Source organism: Lissotriton vulgaris, chromosome 11 (genome assembly GCF_964263255.1).
Source record: "Lissotriton vulgaris chromosome 11, aLisVul1.2, whole genome shotgun sequence".
Taxonomy (NCBI): Eukaryota; Metazoa; Chordata; class Amphibia; order Caudata; family Salamandridae; genus Lissotriton; species Lissotriton vulgaris.
In genome coordinates, this window is record NC_141699.1 from 1064409971 (window position 1) to 1064426352 (window position 16382).

A 16382-nucleotide genomic window follows, 5' to 3' on the forward strand; every position below is an offset into this window, starting at 1 on the left:
TCTCCCTCCTTCTAATTTACCGATTCATAAATACCGAATCGGTATGATTCAGTATTTAGGAGTCGGTAAATTTGATTTACCTACATCTGGCCCTTAATTGTAAAATGCATGTTTTAGGCCCGTCGGCTTTAAGGTGGTCTGTCCCCCAACTATTTTTGCTTTCCTCTTCCATTTTTTCTAATGTCACCATTTGCTGGCATTAGGACTCTACACACGTTACCACTGCTAGCTAGTGCTAAAGTGCATGTTCTCACTCCTCTAAACAGGGAAATATTGGCTCATCCCCACTTGGAACATTTAATTTGCTTATAAGTCCCTAATAAAGAGGTACTACATGTACCCATCGTCTGTAAATTAAAATCTACTTGTGGGCCTGCAGCACTGGTTGTGCCACCCAGATAAGTAGCCCCTTTAGGCATGTCTCAGGCCTGCCATTGCAGAGGCTACATTTGCAATTATAAGCTGCCATTTCAACCTGGCAAAATCAACCTTTTGCCAGGCCAAACCTTCCTTTTTAGTACGTATAACTCACCCCTAAGATAGGCCATGAACAACCCAGAGAACAGGGTGCACTGTATTTAAAAAGCAGGACATGTCCTTTTAAGTTTCACATTCCCTGGTAGTTCACTGCTGCAAGGCCGATCTCTCCCATAGGATACATTGGAGTTGCCTTATTACATTTTGTAGGTATAATTTCCAAATGGGAAGGGAAAACCAGTTCCTTTTTGGTGTCTTAGTAAGAATAAGAATATTCTCTTTATTTATTATCAAAGTGCATAATCAATTTCAATAAAGAACTGTGAAACAAACCAAAAAAAAATTACACCCGCAAACGTAAGGGGTAATAGCAATAAAATTACAATTTTACAAAGTATCCATTATTAAATATACTATAATTACTTATTCGTTTTCGTTTGAAAAACACCCTAAAAAAGAAAAGAATGCCCTTTTTGATTAAAATAATGTATGGGGAAGTTCAAAATGCTTGACCTTAAAATGCATTTTTTTATTTTGAAATACATCAAAGATGTTCATGGGCTAAATTATACAGGAAGATTCAAAGTGTCCGTGCATGGTGAAAGGGTTTTATGGCCGAGCTTTGTTCCAGCTGCTTAGTTCTGTGAAGCCAGTGGACATGAAGGTCTTCGGCTGTCCACGTTGCATTGTTAACCTGTGCATTTGTCTGGCAATGTTCAGTTGTTATAGAACATGCTGGACTGATATCCGATGTCGCCGGCCATGCTCCTCATTCTCAACTGCTACCCTGTCTCTGTCAGTTTCCATTGTGTGTTTAGACTGGCCTCTGTTGTGAAACTGTAATAGGCAACTTTGTTTTCATGTCTCATTGGGCCCGATTCACAGAACTAATTTAAGACAAAATCCTAAACTTACTACTTTTGGTATTCACAGAAGTTAGTATTTTGTCTTAAGTTAGTCTTAAAACAAACTTAAGACAGACTTAAGACAGACTTAAGACAAAATCCTAACTTAAGTCTGTCTTAAGACAAACTTAAGACAAAATCCTAACTTCTGTGAATACCAAAAGTAGTAAGTTTAGGATTTTGTCTTAAGTTAGTTCTGTGAATCGGGCCCTCAGTGTCTAGACTACTTGTCAATACTGCATGAGACTTCTGCTTTTCCCATGTGGCCTTTGTTCTTCCTTTAAGGATTTCCAGAAACTTTACTGCACTGATGTTAACCCGTGTAGGTTCAAGGTTAAGTGCCGCAATATTTACTTGCCTGCGTGTTCAGACTACTGCCTGTTTGAAGAGGCCCGCAGCATCTTTCTGCAGGCCGATAGCATTTCCGGGTGAAGGCAGAGGATGTGCATTAGGGTTTCTTTATCTGCAACAAAGAGTCTGCAGTTTGTATTGACCAGTTTTAGCCAGTGGGGTAGTTGATCTAGAGCTGGCTGGATACCTAGGCAAAGGCACATTATTTTGAGTTAAAGATAGTGTAAAAATCCCAGGTCAAGACATGACTGTGGCTTTAGAGAGTCATAAGAGTTAATAATTTGCCAGGCATAAGCACTCATTGCCAATTCTGTTTGTCTTCTTGTTTAGAAAGAATGCTGGTGTCTCTGGAATCACAATTTAAAAATTCTAACATATGGTGAAGTCGGGTTTTAATTTGCAATTCTCAAAATGCCAGTTGCCTTAGCCATTTAGTGCCTGTAGCCAGTCTCTTGTCACATGATTCAGTGAAGCTGACAGTTGAGTGTAGTATATTGATATTGCTTCTCAATGACCTTTGTGTATTCCTCCTACACAGCCACACACAATAAGGAGCTTAGGTGTGCCTGGATGGATCATCCATGCCAGGATGGAAGGGAGGTGCTGGGCAGAACCCCACTTACACCTGAATAGGCTGTGTCCTGCCTCCACACAGAGGGCTGCATACACCCTGTAGCTAGTCTGGAGCCGGGGAAGGGAAGGGACTTCAAAGGAAAACCTCAAGAAGCTTCTCTCCCACTTCAAAGGCATCGATGGGTATAAATAATGGACCTCAGACACCAACTCTTCAGTAGCTTCTGGGCTTGTGGATATTCTGCCAAGAAAAAGAAAGAATGACTGCTGTGCTGCTGAAGAACTGCCACTCTGCTGGACTAATGCTTTGCTGACCTACTGCCTGCTGCCCTGCTGCGAGGGTGAGAATGACTGGACCTGCATCTTTTGAACCCAGAACCCAGAGTGACTCCAAGGACTAGTTGGCTGGCCTCCTGATCTGACGCTTCAGGGACATAACAGGCTTTCAACAACATTGCATCTGCACCTGGATTCTGCCATTTGTGAGTCTGGGGAAGAGTAGGAATCTGACACATTGGCAGGTTTACGATTCCTCGTAAATCTATGAATGGTTCCGATTCCATGGGTGTTGCGTGTTAACACTAATAGAACATCCCTTTAATGCAGAGTTCTGCATGAAAGGAGCACATATTTACAAGGCCATGAAAAGCCATGTAAAATGACTTAGCGTGTCCTAGTAAAAATGCTGCGGCATACTGCACCACATGCAAAAGTGTTGCTAGGGCCTCGTAAATGAGACCATTAGACTTTAACAGGTGTCTCCTCTGCTCACTCATAATGAAGCATGCCATCTAATGACGGGGACGGTGTCTCTTCTATTCTCTTTGAGAGACGCGTGTAGGAAAGTAGCAGAGCCCTAAACAGGGGCGGATTGATGTATGAAGAATTGAACTTTTTGTGGAATAGATAGAATTAAATATACCCTGCAGGGTAGGACATGCACAACTGCAGGAGCCTTCAATGTAGGAGCACCTGGTGCACATAGACCACACAGGGGGGAGGAATTGGCTTAACCGCTAGGGTGGTCGACCTCGAATCTGGGGAACTGGGTTCGAGTCTCAGCAATGACACTCAACATCCTGTGATTCTGGGCAAATCACTTAATCTCCCCGTGCCTAACAAAAAAGAAATGTGTCCTCATGTAACGCAACTGGTGCTATGTAAAGCGCTCTGATACATGATTTGGGTAAAGTTTGCGCTGTATAAAGCTCTGTAAAAAAAATAAATACATAAGAAGAGCAATCCTGAGAAACTTGGAGATGGAACTGTAAGCCAGCCTCATTCTATGTCTTCCACCAAAGAAGTGATGGACATGGGCACCTTGAAGCCATGTTCAGAATATGGCTGCACTGTTTCCATGTGGAGGGTCTAGACTGATTTGCATATAGCTGGGTTTAAACTAGAATGGCATGGTGAGCAAAAAACAATGGATTTAGGCCCATATCTCTGTACTGTGGTGAATGTTTGACATTGTTCAACGTTTCTGTCCATCAATTGTTCTTTTTGCAGAAGCAAGCAACTGCACCGCTGGGTCGCTCCCAGAACAGCTGCCATATGAGTCTGATTATAGAATGGAGACTGTCGCCTTTGAGATTTTAGAAAAGGTTGACGAGTTTTTAGACTCAGCTGCATCAGTGCTTAATTTGAGCAGGTGGTTTCCTGTGGTCGGCACCTGCACTTGTGACAGTCTGCCACAAGGTGGCGATGTCTTGCTTATTCAGAGATGACCACAACTACATTAAAGTGTTAATTAAATATACATTAAAAAGACTATTATCTGCTGCCCAAGTCTATCTTATAGCTTATGGGGCCTGTAATAATCCGAAATGTCGCGCTTGTAGGAGTGTGATGATCTGTAGTGGTGTTGTTGCTATCACTGGCAAGCTGTGGTGGCCTCCAGGCGAGAGCCCTGACACTTACTTAGGGGCATATTATCAGAGGCCTTATCTCTGGTTTTTTTGGCTTTAAAAGCCAAAAAAAGCAGAGATAATGGTTTCGCCCTATTTACAAGGCAGTGCTAACATGCATTAGCGCATGTTAGCAGCCTTTGTAACGACGCTTCGCTTTGCATCTCTAATGAGATGCAAAGTAGGCGTTTCTTCAAAAAACAACAGGGAAAATATCGCTAACAGAGCATCTCCCTATTAACAAGATGACACAGGAAACCCATAGCGATAAAAAAAGCAGCGCTAACCGAGGTTATCGCCACTAGCTGACGTCTGCAAATTGTCAGACTTAGCTATATTTATTAAGGGAGGTGGATTCTACGCCTGAATCCATAGCTCCCTATTTACAAGGATTCCCTTATCGCCGCATTTGTATCGCTGGATTTCCAGTAATGTCCCCTTATTCTGCCGCTATCGCCGGATTGTTAACTCTGTGGAGAAAAATGTTGATAATACCGCTTTATCTCAGCGTTTCAATCCAGCGATAGCCGGCGTTACTAAAAATAGCGCTAAACATGCTCAGCAATATTTTTCGCTGCGTATTGTTAATATGCCCCTTATGGTTTGAGAAATTAAGCACCGAGCGGAATCATCATTAAACATGCATCAGATGTGCTGGCACCAGGGCCCTTGGTCGGATCACGTCATTTATTTCTCTGACGTCACCTGAGTCACAAGCTATACTTGTCTTTTCCTCCGATCTGGGCCCAATGTCACGTGATATAGTGTCTAGTGATGCTATGGGACAATGCTCATGCAATGTCTCTCCTGGGTATCGGATATGTAGTTGGTAAGTTTAGCGGAAGTTTTGAAAACTGAAAGATCCGACCTAATTTTGATCACAGAATGCTGGGAGATATATATCTATGGTGCCTAATTTCAGAATGTTTACGTGTAGCTGAGGCGAAGGGTGCCGATGAGTGTTGAAGGCTACACCTTTAAAATGCGGTTTATGGCTACTTTGACTGAAGATGCAGCTTCTACAACAGAATCTCACAAACGCTCTGCGAGAGAACAGCATCATGGGGCAAAGGACAAAAGGAGAGCTTGAGAGGAAAGAAGGGATGGAGGGACGGGTGAGAGAAGGATAGATGGGTGAAGAGAAGGATTGGCTGCACGGAGAGATGGATGGATGAATGGGTGGATGGAGGGAGGGAGGGATGGATGGATGGATGAATGGGTGGATGGAGAGGTGGATGGATGAACGGGTGGATGGAGAGATGGATGGATGAATGGGTAGCTAGAGAAACGGATGGATGAATGGGTGGATTGTGAGATGGATGGATGAATGGGTGGATGGAGGGAGGTAGGGATTACCAGATCCCCACCTGCGTTTTTGCAAGCAGGCGCCGCCCGACCCTCGGGTTGTGGGCTGAATGGCTGTGTAATCAAGATGTTTCCTCGCGGGGGATCGAATGTTTCTTTTTTATTTTCTCTGCAGATATGTTGCTGATCTCACATGTAACTTTGGCTAATTCCTGCAATAAAAATATATTTTAAAAAAAAAATGGAGGGAGGTAGGGATGGATGGGTGATTGGGTGGATGGAGAGATTAATGGGTGGATGGGTAGATGGGTAGATGGATATATGAATGGGTGGATTGTGAGATGGATGAATGAAGAGATGGGTGGATGAATGGGGGATGGAGAGATCGATGGATGAATGGGTGGGTGGAGAGATTATTGGATGGATGGGTGGATGAGAGATGGATGGACGAATGGGTGGACTGAGAGATGGCTGGATAAATGGGTGGGTGGAGAGATGAATGGTTAAATGGGTGTATGGAGAGATGGTTGGATGAATGGGTAGATGGAGAGATGAATAGATGAATGAGTGGATGGAAATATGGGTGGATGGAGAGATGGATGGATGAATGGGTGGGTAGGTGGAGAGATTAATGGGTGGATGGAGAGCTGGATGGACAAATGGGTGGATTGTGGGATGATGGATTAACGGGTGGATGGAGAGATGGATGGATGAATAGGTGGATTGAGAGATGGTTGGATGAATGAGTGGATGAGAGATGGATGGATGAATGGGTGGATTGTGAGATAAATGGATGGATTGGTGGATGGATGGATTGAGAGATGAGTGAGTGGATGGAGAGATGGATGGCTGGAGAGATGGATGGATATATTAGTGGATGAGAGATGGTTGGGTGAATGGGTGGATGGATGAGAGATGGATGAGTGGGTGGAGGGATGGATGGGTGGTGGAGAAATGAATGTATGAATGGGTGGGTGGAGTAGAGCGTGATGGATGAGAGATGGATGGACGAATGTGTGGATTGAGAGATGGCTGGATGAATGGGTGGGTGGAGAGATGAATGTATGAATGGGTGTATGGAGAGATGGTTGGATGAATGGGTAGATGGAGAGATGGATGGATGAATGGGTGGATGGAAATATGGATGGATGAATGAATGGATGGAGAGATGGATGGATGGATGAATGGGTGGGTGGAGAGATTATTGGGTGGATGGAGAGATGGATGGACAAATGGGTGGATTGTGGGATGATGGATGAATGGGTGGATGGAGAGATGGATGGATGAATAGGTGGATTGAGAGATGGTTGGATGAATGTGTGGGTGGAGAGATGAATAGATACATTAGTGGATGGAGAGATAGTTGGATGAATGGGTGGATGGAGAGATGGATGGATGAATGGGTGGATTGTGAGATGGATGGATGAATTGGTGGATGGATGGATTGAGAGATGAATGAGTCGATGGAGAGATGGATGGATGGGTGGCTGGAGAGATGGATGGATAAATTAGTGGATGGAGAGATGGTTGGATGAATGGATGGAGAGATGGATGAGTGGATGGAGAGATGGATGGGTGGTGGAGAGATGAATGGATGAATGGGTCAGTGGGTGGATTAGAGATTGATGGATGAATGGGTGGATGGATAGATGGATGAATGGGTGGATGGAGAGATGGATGGAGAATTTCTGGGAGCGGTGGACGGATTGGTTAATGGATGCATGGAGAGAAAGATGAACGGATGTAGAGAAGGGTGGAGGCATACCGAGCATGACAAATGCAAAGATGGAGTGATTGATGGATGAATGAAGAGAATGAATGGCTGGATTAATCTATTGATCAATGTATAAATCGAAGGAGAGAAGTGAGTATGGATAGAAGGAGAAAAGGATGGATGGATAGGAAGCATGGACGAAAAAAAGTCAGGATAAGGGGAAGGATGGATGTAGAGATGAATGAATCGGTGGATGATTATTGTCATTGAAAACTGAGGTGTAAAGAAGCCCCATTTGGTCATATGTTTTTCCAGATTCCCAATAGAATACCTTATGCGAGTGTCAGCTGGGAGTCAAAAGTCTATAAAGGGCCAAGATAGTATGGTTCAGTCTCCGAGAAGCACGCCTAGATCAACGCCCTACTCAGGAAACCCAAGGATGACCCCAAGGACCTCAAGAACTTCCGGCCCATTTCCCTCTTCCCGTTCCAGGCGAAAGTCATCAAGAAGATCATCAACAAGCAACTGACCTCCTTCCTTGAAAAAAACAACATCCTGGACCCCTCCCAATCCGGATTCCGCAGCAACCACAGCACCGAAGCAGCACTAATCGCCGCCACAGACGACATCAGGGCCCGTGGCCCTCATCCTCCTGGACCTCTCGGCCACCTTCAACACTGTCTGCTACAACACCCTCCGCACACACCTTCACAACACAGGGATCCGCAACAAAGCACTGGACTTCACCACCTCCTTCCTCACCGGCAGAATCCAGAGCATCCACCTCCCCCATTCCGCTCTAAGGACACCAAGATTATCTGCGGCATACCCCAAGGATCGTCCCTGAGCCCAACACTCTTCAACATCTACATGGCACTGCCCGCCAACATCGCCAGATTGCATGACCTCAACATCGTCTCATACGCTGACGAAACCCAGCTGATCCTCTCCCTCACCAAGGCCCCCACCACAGCCAAATCCAACCTCCATGAAGGAATGAAGGCCATCACTGAGTGAATGACAAACAGCCGCCTGAAACTGAACTCGGACAAGACATAGGTCCTCATCATCGGATCCCCCCCTCCTCCTGGGAAGACTCATGGTGGCCGGCCATGCTGGGAGCTGCAACAAAACACCCACTAACCACGCACGCAACCTGGGAGTCATCCTGGACTCCGCGTTGTCAATGACCCATTTCCTGCTTCAATACCCTCTGCATGCTCTGCAAGATCTACAGATGGATCCCCACCAGTACCAGAAGGACAGTCACTCAGGCCCTCGTCAGCAGCAGACTGGACTATGGCAACACCCTCTACGCAGGAACTTTAGCCAAACTCCAGAAGCGACTACAACGCATACAGAACGCCTCTGCACACCTCATCCTCGACATGCCCCACCACAGCCACATCACAGCCCATCTGAAAGACCTGAACTAGCTCCCCGCCAACAAGAGGATCACCTTTAAGCTCCTCACCCACGCTCACAAAGCCCTCCACAATGCCGGACCAGCGTACCTCAACGAACGACTCACCTTCTACATCCGAACTGCCAGCTTCGCTCCGCTGACCTCGCCACCGTCCCCTGCATCCACTGAGCGAGTGACCGCCGGCGGCAGATCATTCTCCCACCTCGCCGCTAAAACCTGGAACACCCTCCCCATCCGCCTACGACAGACCCAGGACCTACTGACCTTCAGAAGACTCCTCAAGACCTGGCTGTTCAAGTAGTTGCAGCACCACCACCCTCCCCCCCCCCTCCAGGGCCTTGAGACCCTCAAGGGTAAGTAGCGCGCTTTACAAATGTACTGATTGATTGATTATAAGGTGCTCTTTACTGCTAACTGGATGCCATGCATCGTACAAATCAATATATAAAGCTTCTTATTTGCAATTCCGTGTTTGAATGCCTCCCTCCTGCACTCACTCCATCTCTCGTCCTTCCTCTATTTCTCTCTAACCCTCTTTATATAATTCTGTTTTTAGCTTGGTATTAAACCATATCTCCCTTTTATAATAGAGCCATCCCAAATGATTACACGTTTCCTCCCTTCTAGCTGGCTGGCCTTCTTCTTGTTCTTTCTAGCCACCTTATCTCTGTGCAGGCCGTTCTTTCACTTTATCTCTCCTTATCACAGTCCCTCGCCTTTGTTCTCTCGCCACCTCTTTATAGCCTTTCTTCCCACCTCACCTGACATTTGTTATCTCCTCTCGGCCTAGAAAGTCTAGTCCGTATCCGTTGCTTGGTAACCCTGAAGTGATTCTTCTCTCTAAGGAAATAAAGACGTGTTTTTTCTTCGCTGACATCAGTGGCCACTTTATTTTTCTGCAGTTTAACTTCTTTTGTTTGCTGAATATATGTCTAACTAAACATTAACTTCAGTGTTGCAAAACTACATCTACTGCGCACTGTAACTATAGACAGAGAGAGTTAACATAACCCGCACACACCTTGTGCCCACACCCACCTTGCACCCACACCCACTTTGGCCCACACCTACCTTGTGCCCACACCCACAAAGTTGCTGATCTGTTCTTCTACTAGGAAAGAGCAGACGAGCTTGGAATCAGTCACAGTAAAAGTAATACTGGGAAACAGGGGGAGGTAAACAGTTGTCCTTGTTACACCCAGAAGAACTCTGAAAGAATAGCCTGGCAGTGGCCAACTTTACACCGCCGGTGCATCACTTCTGTGAAACAGCGGCGTCGTAAACAATGCACCACGATGCAGCATATTAACAACGTAACGCATCTAGGGAGATGTGTCACCTTGTAAAGCCCTGCGCTACATGATACCTGCGTCAGGTATAATGTAAGCAGGGTGAGCGTTCCATCGCAAGGAAGCCTCGTAAAAGTAACTCAGTGACATCTACGAGATGTCACTGAGTGACTTTTACGACGCCACTGCGTCAAAACCTTCTGCCTGCTTGAAACAGGTGTAAGGAGTGACACAGCATGGACGAAATAGACATTCCTGACCATTGCTGGAGTTGCATCACCATACTCCTGCCACTAAGCGCATTAAGGAGAATCATATTACCATGGCCCTCATCAATGCGCGATCCTTGCCTAAACACTGCCAAGAGATCGCCGACCTTATCACTGATCACAATCTTGATGCACTGTACGTAACTGAAACATGGACTGATGAGGTATCTGCCCCAGACCTGGTTACGGCAGTTCCACCTGGCTACACTGTCCATAGGCAGGACAGGGTGAAAAACAGAGGTGGAGGTCTGGCCATCATAATCAAAGATCCTTTTGAAATTCGTACCTCCCCCATCCCGGCTTTGTCATGTGAAGCCCTACATTTTATTATAAAATTCTCTCCTTCCTTCAGTTTTAAGGGAGTGCTCCTATACCGACCTCCGGGGTCTAGAGCAGCGTTCCTGACCAACTTGGGGACTATAACTGAATCTATAGCCACAGATGAGTCCATCACGGTTATGGGCGATTTTAATTTCTACCTCGAACAAAACTACGATAATGATACTATCTCCCTCACTTCAGACCTAGAATTAATAGGTCTCAGGCAATTGGTTGACGCCCCTACCCATCAAGCAGGACATACGTTAGATGGCATATTTACTAACATCGAAAATCTACATGTGACCGACATCCTCCCGATGACATGGACAGACCACTCGGCCATATTCTTTAGCATGACCACCAAAGACTCGCTGAGTAAAAAGACCCCTCACCTTAAGCCTGGTCCTTTCAAAGCTTGGAAGGATTTAAATTACGATAGCTTAAACATACTATTAACTGAACTCAAACCGGACCTATCCAACGATCCCAGTGCTGCCACACATCAATTCCATGAATGGCTAAGTGTCGCCACTTCGCAATTAGTACCAACTAAATCCCATTCTAGAAATAGGAGTACCCCGACTGCCCAATGGTACACTAAAGAATTAAAAACACAAAAACAACTAACAAGGAACAAGGAAAGGCATTGGCGACGAGATTATGATAGCGAAAGTAAGGATAAATACAAAGAAGCCCTAGCCACTTATAAATCCATGATAACAGCAGCAAAAAAGCTCTTCTTCTCTAAACATATAGAACTAGCCAAAAACTCCAGTAAACAGCTATACAATATAGCTAAAACATTATCAGGTAACACACCAGACTTAACACCTCCACCCTCGCAATCACTATGCGATGCTCTATCTGAGTTTTTCTTTGCGAAGGTAAATAACATATACCAAGCTTTCACTTCAGAACCAAGCACCACCCTCACCTCCCCTCCTCTGACCACCCTGAGCAATCCCTTGACGAGCTTTACTCCCCTAACCACAGATCAAACTAGGACCATACTGAATTCAGTTAAATCTGGATCAGCCTTGGACCCTTGCCCCACTTCTGTGCTAACCCCGGTCTTAGATACCATTATCCCCGTCATCACCCATGTCTGCAACTCAATACTGAGCTCCGGATCTTACCCGGATGCCCTGAAAAATACACTGATTAAGCCCTTACTAAAAAAAGTTAATCTAGACAGACAAGAGCTGAAAAATTATCGGCCTATAGCAAGTCTCCCTCTTTTAGCTAAAATCACGGAGAAAGCTATGAACCAACAGCTATCTGACCACATAGAGAGAAATAACCTGCTTGATGACACCTAGTTTGGGTTCCGCAAATATCACGGGACGGAAACCGCTCTCATTAAGGCAGCGGATGATATTAGAACCATCCGGGACCAGGGAGGGACAGCCCTGCTGGTGCTCCTAGATCTTTCTGCAGCATTCGACACGGTTGACCATAAGACCTTGGTCAACCGTGTCGAAAAAATGGGCATCCAGTCCACTGCGAAAAATCTATTGACTTCCTTCCTGGCTAACAGAACCCAGGCGGTCACTCTAGGCCCATTCCAATCCGCCAGTCGGTCGTTACCGTGTGGGGTTCCTCAAGGCTCATCCCTAAGTCCGACACTTTTCAACATCTATGTGTCGGACCTTGCTAGTGTCATCAAAGCACATGGGATGAGCCTAACCTCATACGCCGACGACACGCAGCTGGTGCTGGCCATTAAGGGTGATGGTCAGGAGGTGGCCGAACGGTTCCAAGCTGGCATGACGGCGATAGGTGAATGGATGGCAGGTAACTGCCTAAAGCTAAACTCCGACAAAACGGAGGTGGTCATCTTTGGCAAGCTCTCACCATCCTGGCCCACAGCCTGGTGGCCATCAACTTTTGGCACTCCACCTTGCCCCTCCTCCAAGGTCAGAAATCTGGGAGTCATGTTTGATGACCAACTCAACTTTATGACCCATGCCAATAAGGTAGCTTCTACGGCCCATTACAAACTTAGGATGATTAGGAAAATCCTGCCTTTTCTACCTGATACGGCCGCCAAGACCCTGGTTACATCACTGGTTCTTACCTCCCTTGACTATTGCAACGGCCTCCTTCTAAATGCACAAAAAAAGAGTCACTAAAAAACTTCAGACTGTACAAAACGCGGCTGCACGCCTGCTATCCAAAAAACCCAAATTCGCCCCCATCTCAGACACTCTGAGAACCTATCACTGGCTTTCTGTCCAAAATAGGATAAAGTTTAAAGCCATGTGTATAGTTTACAAAGTAATGCAGGACCAGGGGCCTCGCTTCCTTAAAGATCAATTAAAACCCTACAATCCAGTCAGAATACTCCGCTCCTCTACACTCAATCAACTAATCACTCCACGCAGTAGAACAGCCACTTGGGGCGACCGTCGCTTCCCTGCTGCAGCCTCTAAGATCTGGAATTCCCTACCTTACCACGTCAAATCCAGCTCATCACTCCTACAGTTCAGGAAACAACTAAAAACGTGGTTATTTGACCAGTAACTCACATACTCAGCCCACCGTACCTACTTCTAAGGATAGACATTACTGCAGTCTAGCGCCGAGACACCCACGGGTATTTGGTTGCGCTCTACAAATGCCAGTAAATAAATAAATAAATAAATAAATCATGCTTACGACATTCCTCCAGCAATGCGTTGCCTTTACAACAACAGATGCGGCGCATCCATGGTGGCGCAAGGCTATTTTTACATCACGCAAATGAACTGGTGCATCTCTGCAAATATGTAGAGATGCGCCAGTTCATGTAAATCTGCCCCCCTGTAAGTATACATTGTGTCACAGAGACTGTACCAATTCTTCATTGGTTATTTGTGGCGGGCAGAGTAGTCGCTGTGACCTTGACTTTGTTTATTCATGACTGAAAAGATGGCTGGTTGGGCAGCTCAACCACAAAAGAAGATCCATTCAACTCTAGACCTTCGGTGGTTCATGGATAATAAATGAAAGGGCCAGCCCATAAGTTCTGGACCTGTTCTAGAATCACAATTCAATGGTTCTTTTTAGCAGCTTGTAGGCGTAAAGGGGAGACAATAGTTAATACCGCCAATCAATTTAACAGGCGTTTCACTGGACACTTTTGTGAAACACCAGTGGTGCATCTTGCTGCTCCACATTTACACCCTATGTGGCTTTTTGTGTCCTTGTAAATATGGCCCCTTTACAGGCAGCCCTTTGCGTGAAAAGGGTGTGCCATGGGTGTTGCTGGGGGTGTTCCCATGCAACAGCAATGGCTTCTGCCGCATTTCCTGACTGTTTTCAGTGAAATTGTAAAGCTGGCAGGGGCGGATTGGCAAGGCGGGCATTCGGGAATGGGCCGAAGGGCCGGTGCCTCAGTGCCCTCTGTGGGCCGTTTTTTTTCTCCCCTGTCCCAGTCCACAGAGAGTGGACTAGGAAAGGGGAGAAAAAAAAACCGTCCAACAGAGTGCACGGAGACAGAGACTGAGAAAATGAAAGCAGCCTCGCTGTGCGGCCAGACAGCGATTGTCAGCTGTGGGCTCTCCTTCACCCCTACCCTGCCAAGCAATCAAGCTGAGGCTGGGCAGGGGTGATTGTTTGCAATAATCGGCCTCCCTGGGGGGGCCAGGTGTTTCTCAGGCCTTTGAGCCATTTGCACCTCGGCCCCCCTGGGGCCCACGCAGCCGGGGAAACACCTCGCCCACAGCCCTTTACATTCAGGGCATAGTGGGCGAGGAAGAATGGGTCTTGCTGTGGGGGCCTGGTGATGTTTGGAATTTTTTGTTTTATTTATTTATTTATGCGATTTTATTTAGCGTGGACTTTACCCGAAGGTGACAGAGCGCTTCACACTAGGAACAGCAGTAATACATGAGGAGAAAATTATAAGTGGACAAATTACAAAAGCAAACATTAAGTTACATGAATCAAAAGTGACAATAGTGAGTAACCAAAATACAAGAAGAGCAAACGATACATTACAGGAGGAAAAAGAGATATGTGTGCAGGTTACAAAAGCGCACAAAATACAAGTAGAGGTATAATACTGCAATTAATGGCAGACCCTCCAGCACAAGAACAAACGTTACGTAGGCAATGGTGGCACTTGTGCAAGTATCTAAAGCAAACAAAAGTGAGAGGTAGCAAACAGTGTGTTACAAGAGAAAAGTGACTTGTGCAAGTTACAAAAGGGTACCATACACAGGTACAAGGGTAATACTACAGTAAATGGTAAATACTCAAACTGCCAGAACACACTGGGAAGGTACTTCCCATGCACCTGCTTCACCTCAGCCTCCCCTCTGGCTACCTGGCTACCTTGGATGACCCAGAAAGCTGTGTTTTGTGCTCCCCTGCCAGGACATTTTCCCAAGGCCTGGAGGGTTGATTAATTTACTAATTGCAGGGGCCTTACCTCTGTTCATGTGCTCCTGAGCTGAAGGTCTGGGGAGGGCTGAGTAGGTTAGTAATAGCAGGGGCTTTGCTGCTTTTCAGGTGCTCCTGTGCTGGAGGGCTGGAATAATTTTGTGACAAAAAGGGGCCTTGCTATTTTTTTTAGTTGCTCAGCATGTAGGCCATTGCCACCTTGGCCCTGTGTCCTGTGCAAGAACAGTATCCTCCCACTTTCATTCCTTGTCTGTGCAAATGGTGTTTCATGAAAGGGCTCGCCCCTTGAATGTGGGCCACGCCCCTTAAATATGGGCCACGCCTCTTGAATGTGGGCCACTTTTTTCGTCAGTGCCCGGGCCGAATTGTGATCCCAATCCGACCCTGAAAGCTGGAAATGCGTCAAAATGCTATGCCTCCCCAGGGGAGGCATAGGGAGGCGCAACAAGGAGAAATGTTTTAATTTCACCTTGTTTTTCCTCTTTCTATGCGTGCTGCATCTGCAGCATACATAGAAAGAGGAAATCATCTCTTGTGATTATTTTTGTGCAGGAAGGTGTCCCTTCCTGCACAAAAACAATCTCCCTGCAACAAAGGCATCCTTGCACCATTGTGCAAGGGTGCCTGTGTCAATGCATGGCAGCCAATTGTGCGCCAGCGCAGGGGGGGAGCACAAGTATTTGTCATATCGTTTTAGATATGACACATCCCTGTGCTGTGTAAGTGATTCAGTGTAACACAGCAAAATGGCTTGTGGCACAGTGCTGAGTGACTTTGTTGTAAATGAGGCCCATAGTAACCACAGACAATTACGTAAGGTTAGTTAATTTGTTACAAAGCCAAAAACAACTGGACATAGAGACACCTCAAAATGAGAGTGTAGAAATACATTGGAATCAACATAAAGGAAAATCTGCAAATAAAGTTGAGTCAATGCAACATGCACAAAACAATTCACTCAATAAATAGGTTGCAGAAGTCAACATTTCTCTGCATAGGGGGTTGATGAATATAAAGCATCAATCTATCGCTACACTAGCGCTGAAGTGACATCCCTAACTAAGTATTCTCAGGGAAAGAAACATAAGGTGTCAGCATGTAGAGTCTTCCTAAGAAGTCTCTTCACCATCGATTGGTCGAATAGCGTAAAGCTATTGAGACAGAGCTTGTTCTGAGATGCTCTCTCTCCAAAAGCAGAGAAAAAGTGGTCCCCTTTCCATCTGTGCAACGTTCCAATATTACAGTTATCGGGTCACGCCATCCGCTGTGAGCACAATCTCATAGGTACTTTTCCACTGGACAGCGATGTTCCTGAACTGCAACATGTTGACCTTGATTCCCAGGCTTTCTCGGGTGTGAAAATGCAACAATTCTCCTTATCGGCTGTAGCTTGCGATGATTTCCTTCTTTCCTTGCCTGAGGAATAAAACAAAGACATCATTCTATCTAAAAAGTGCAC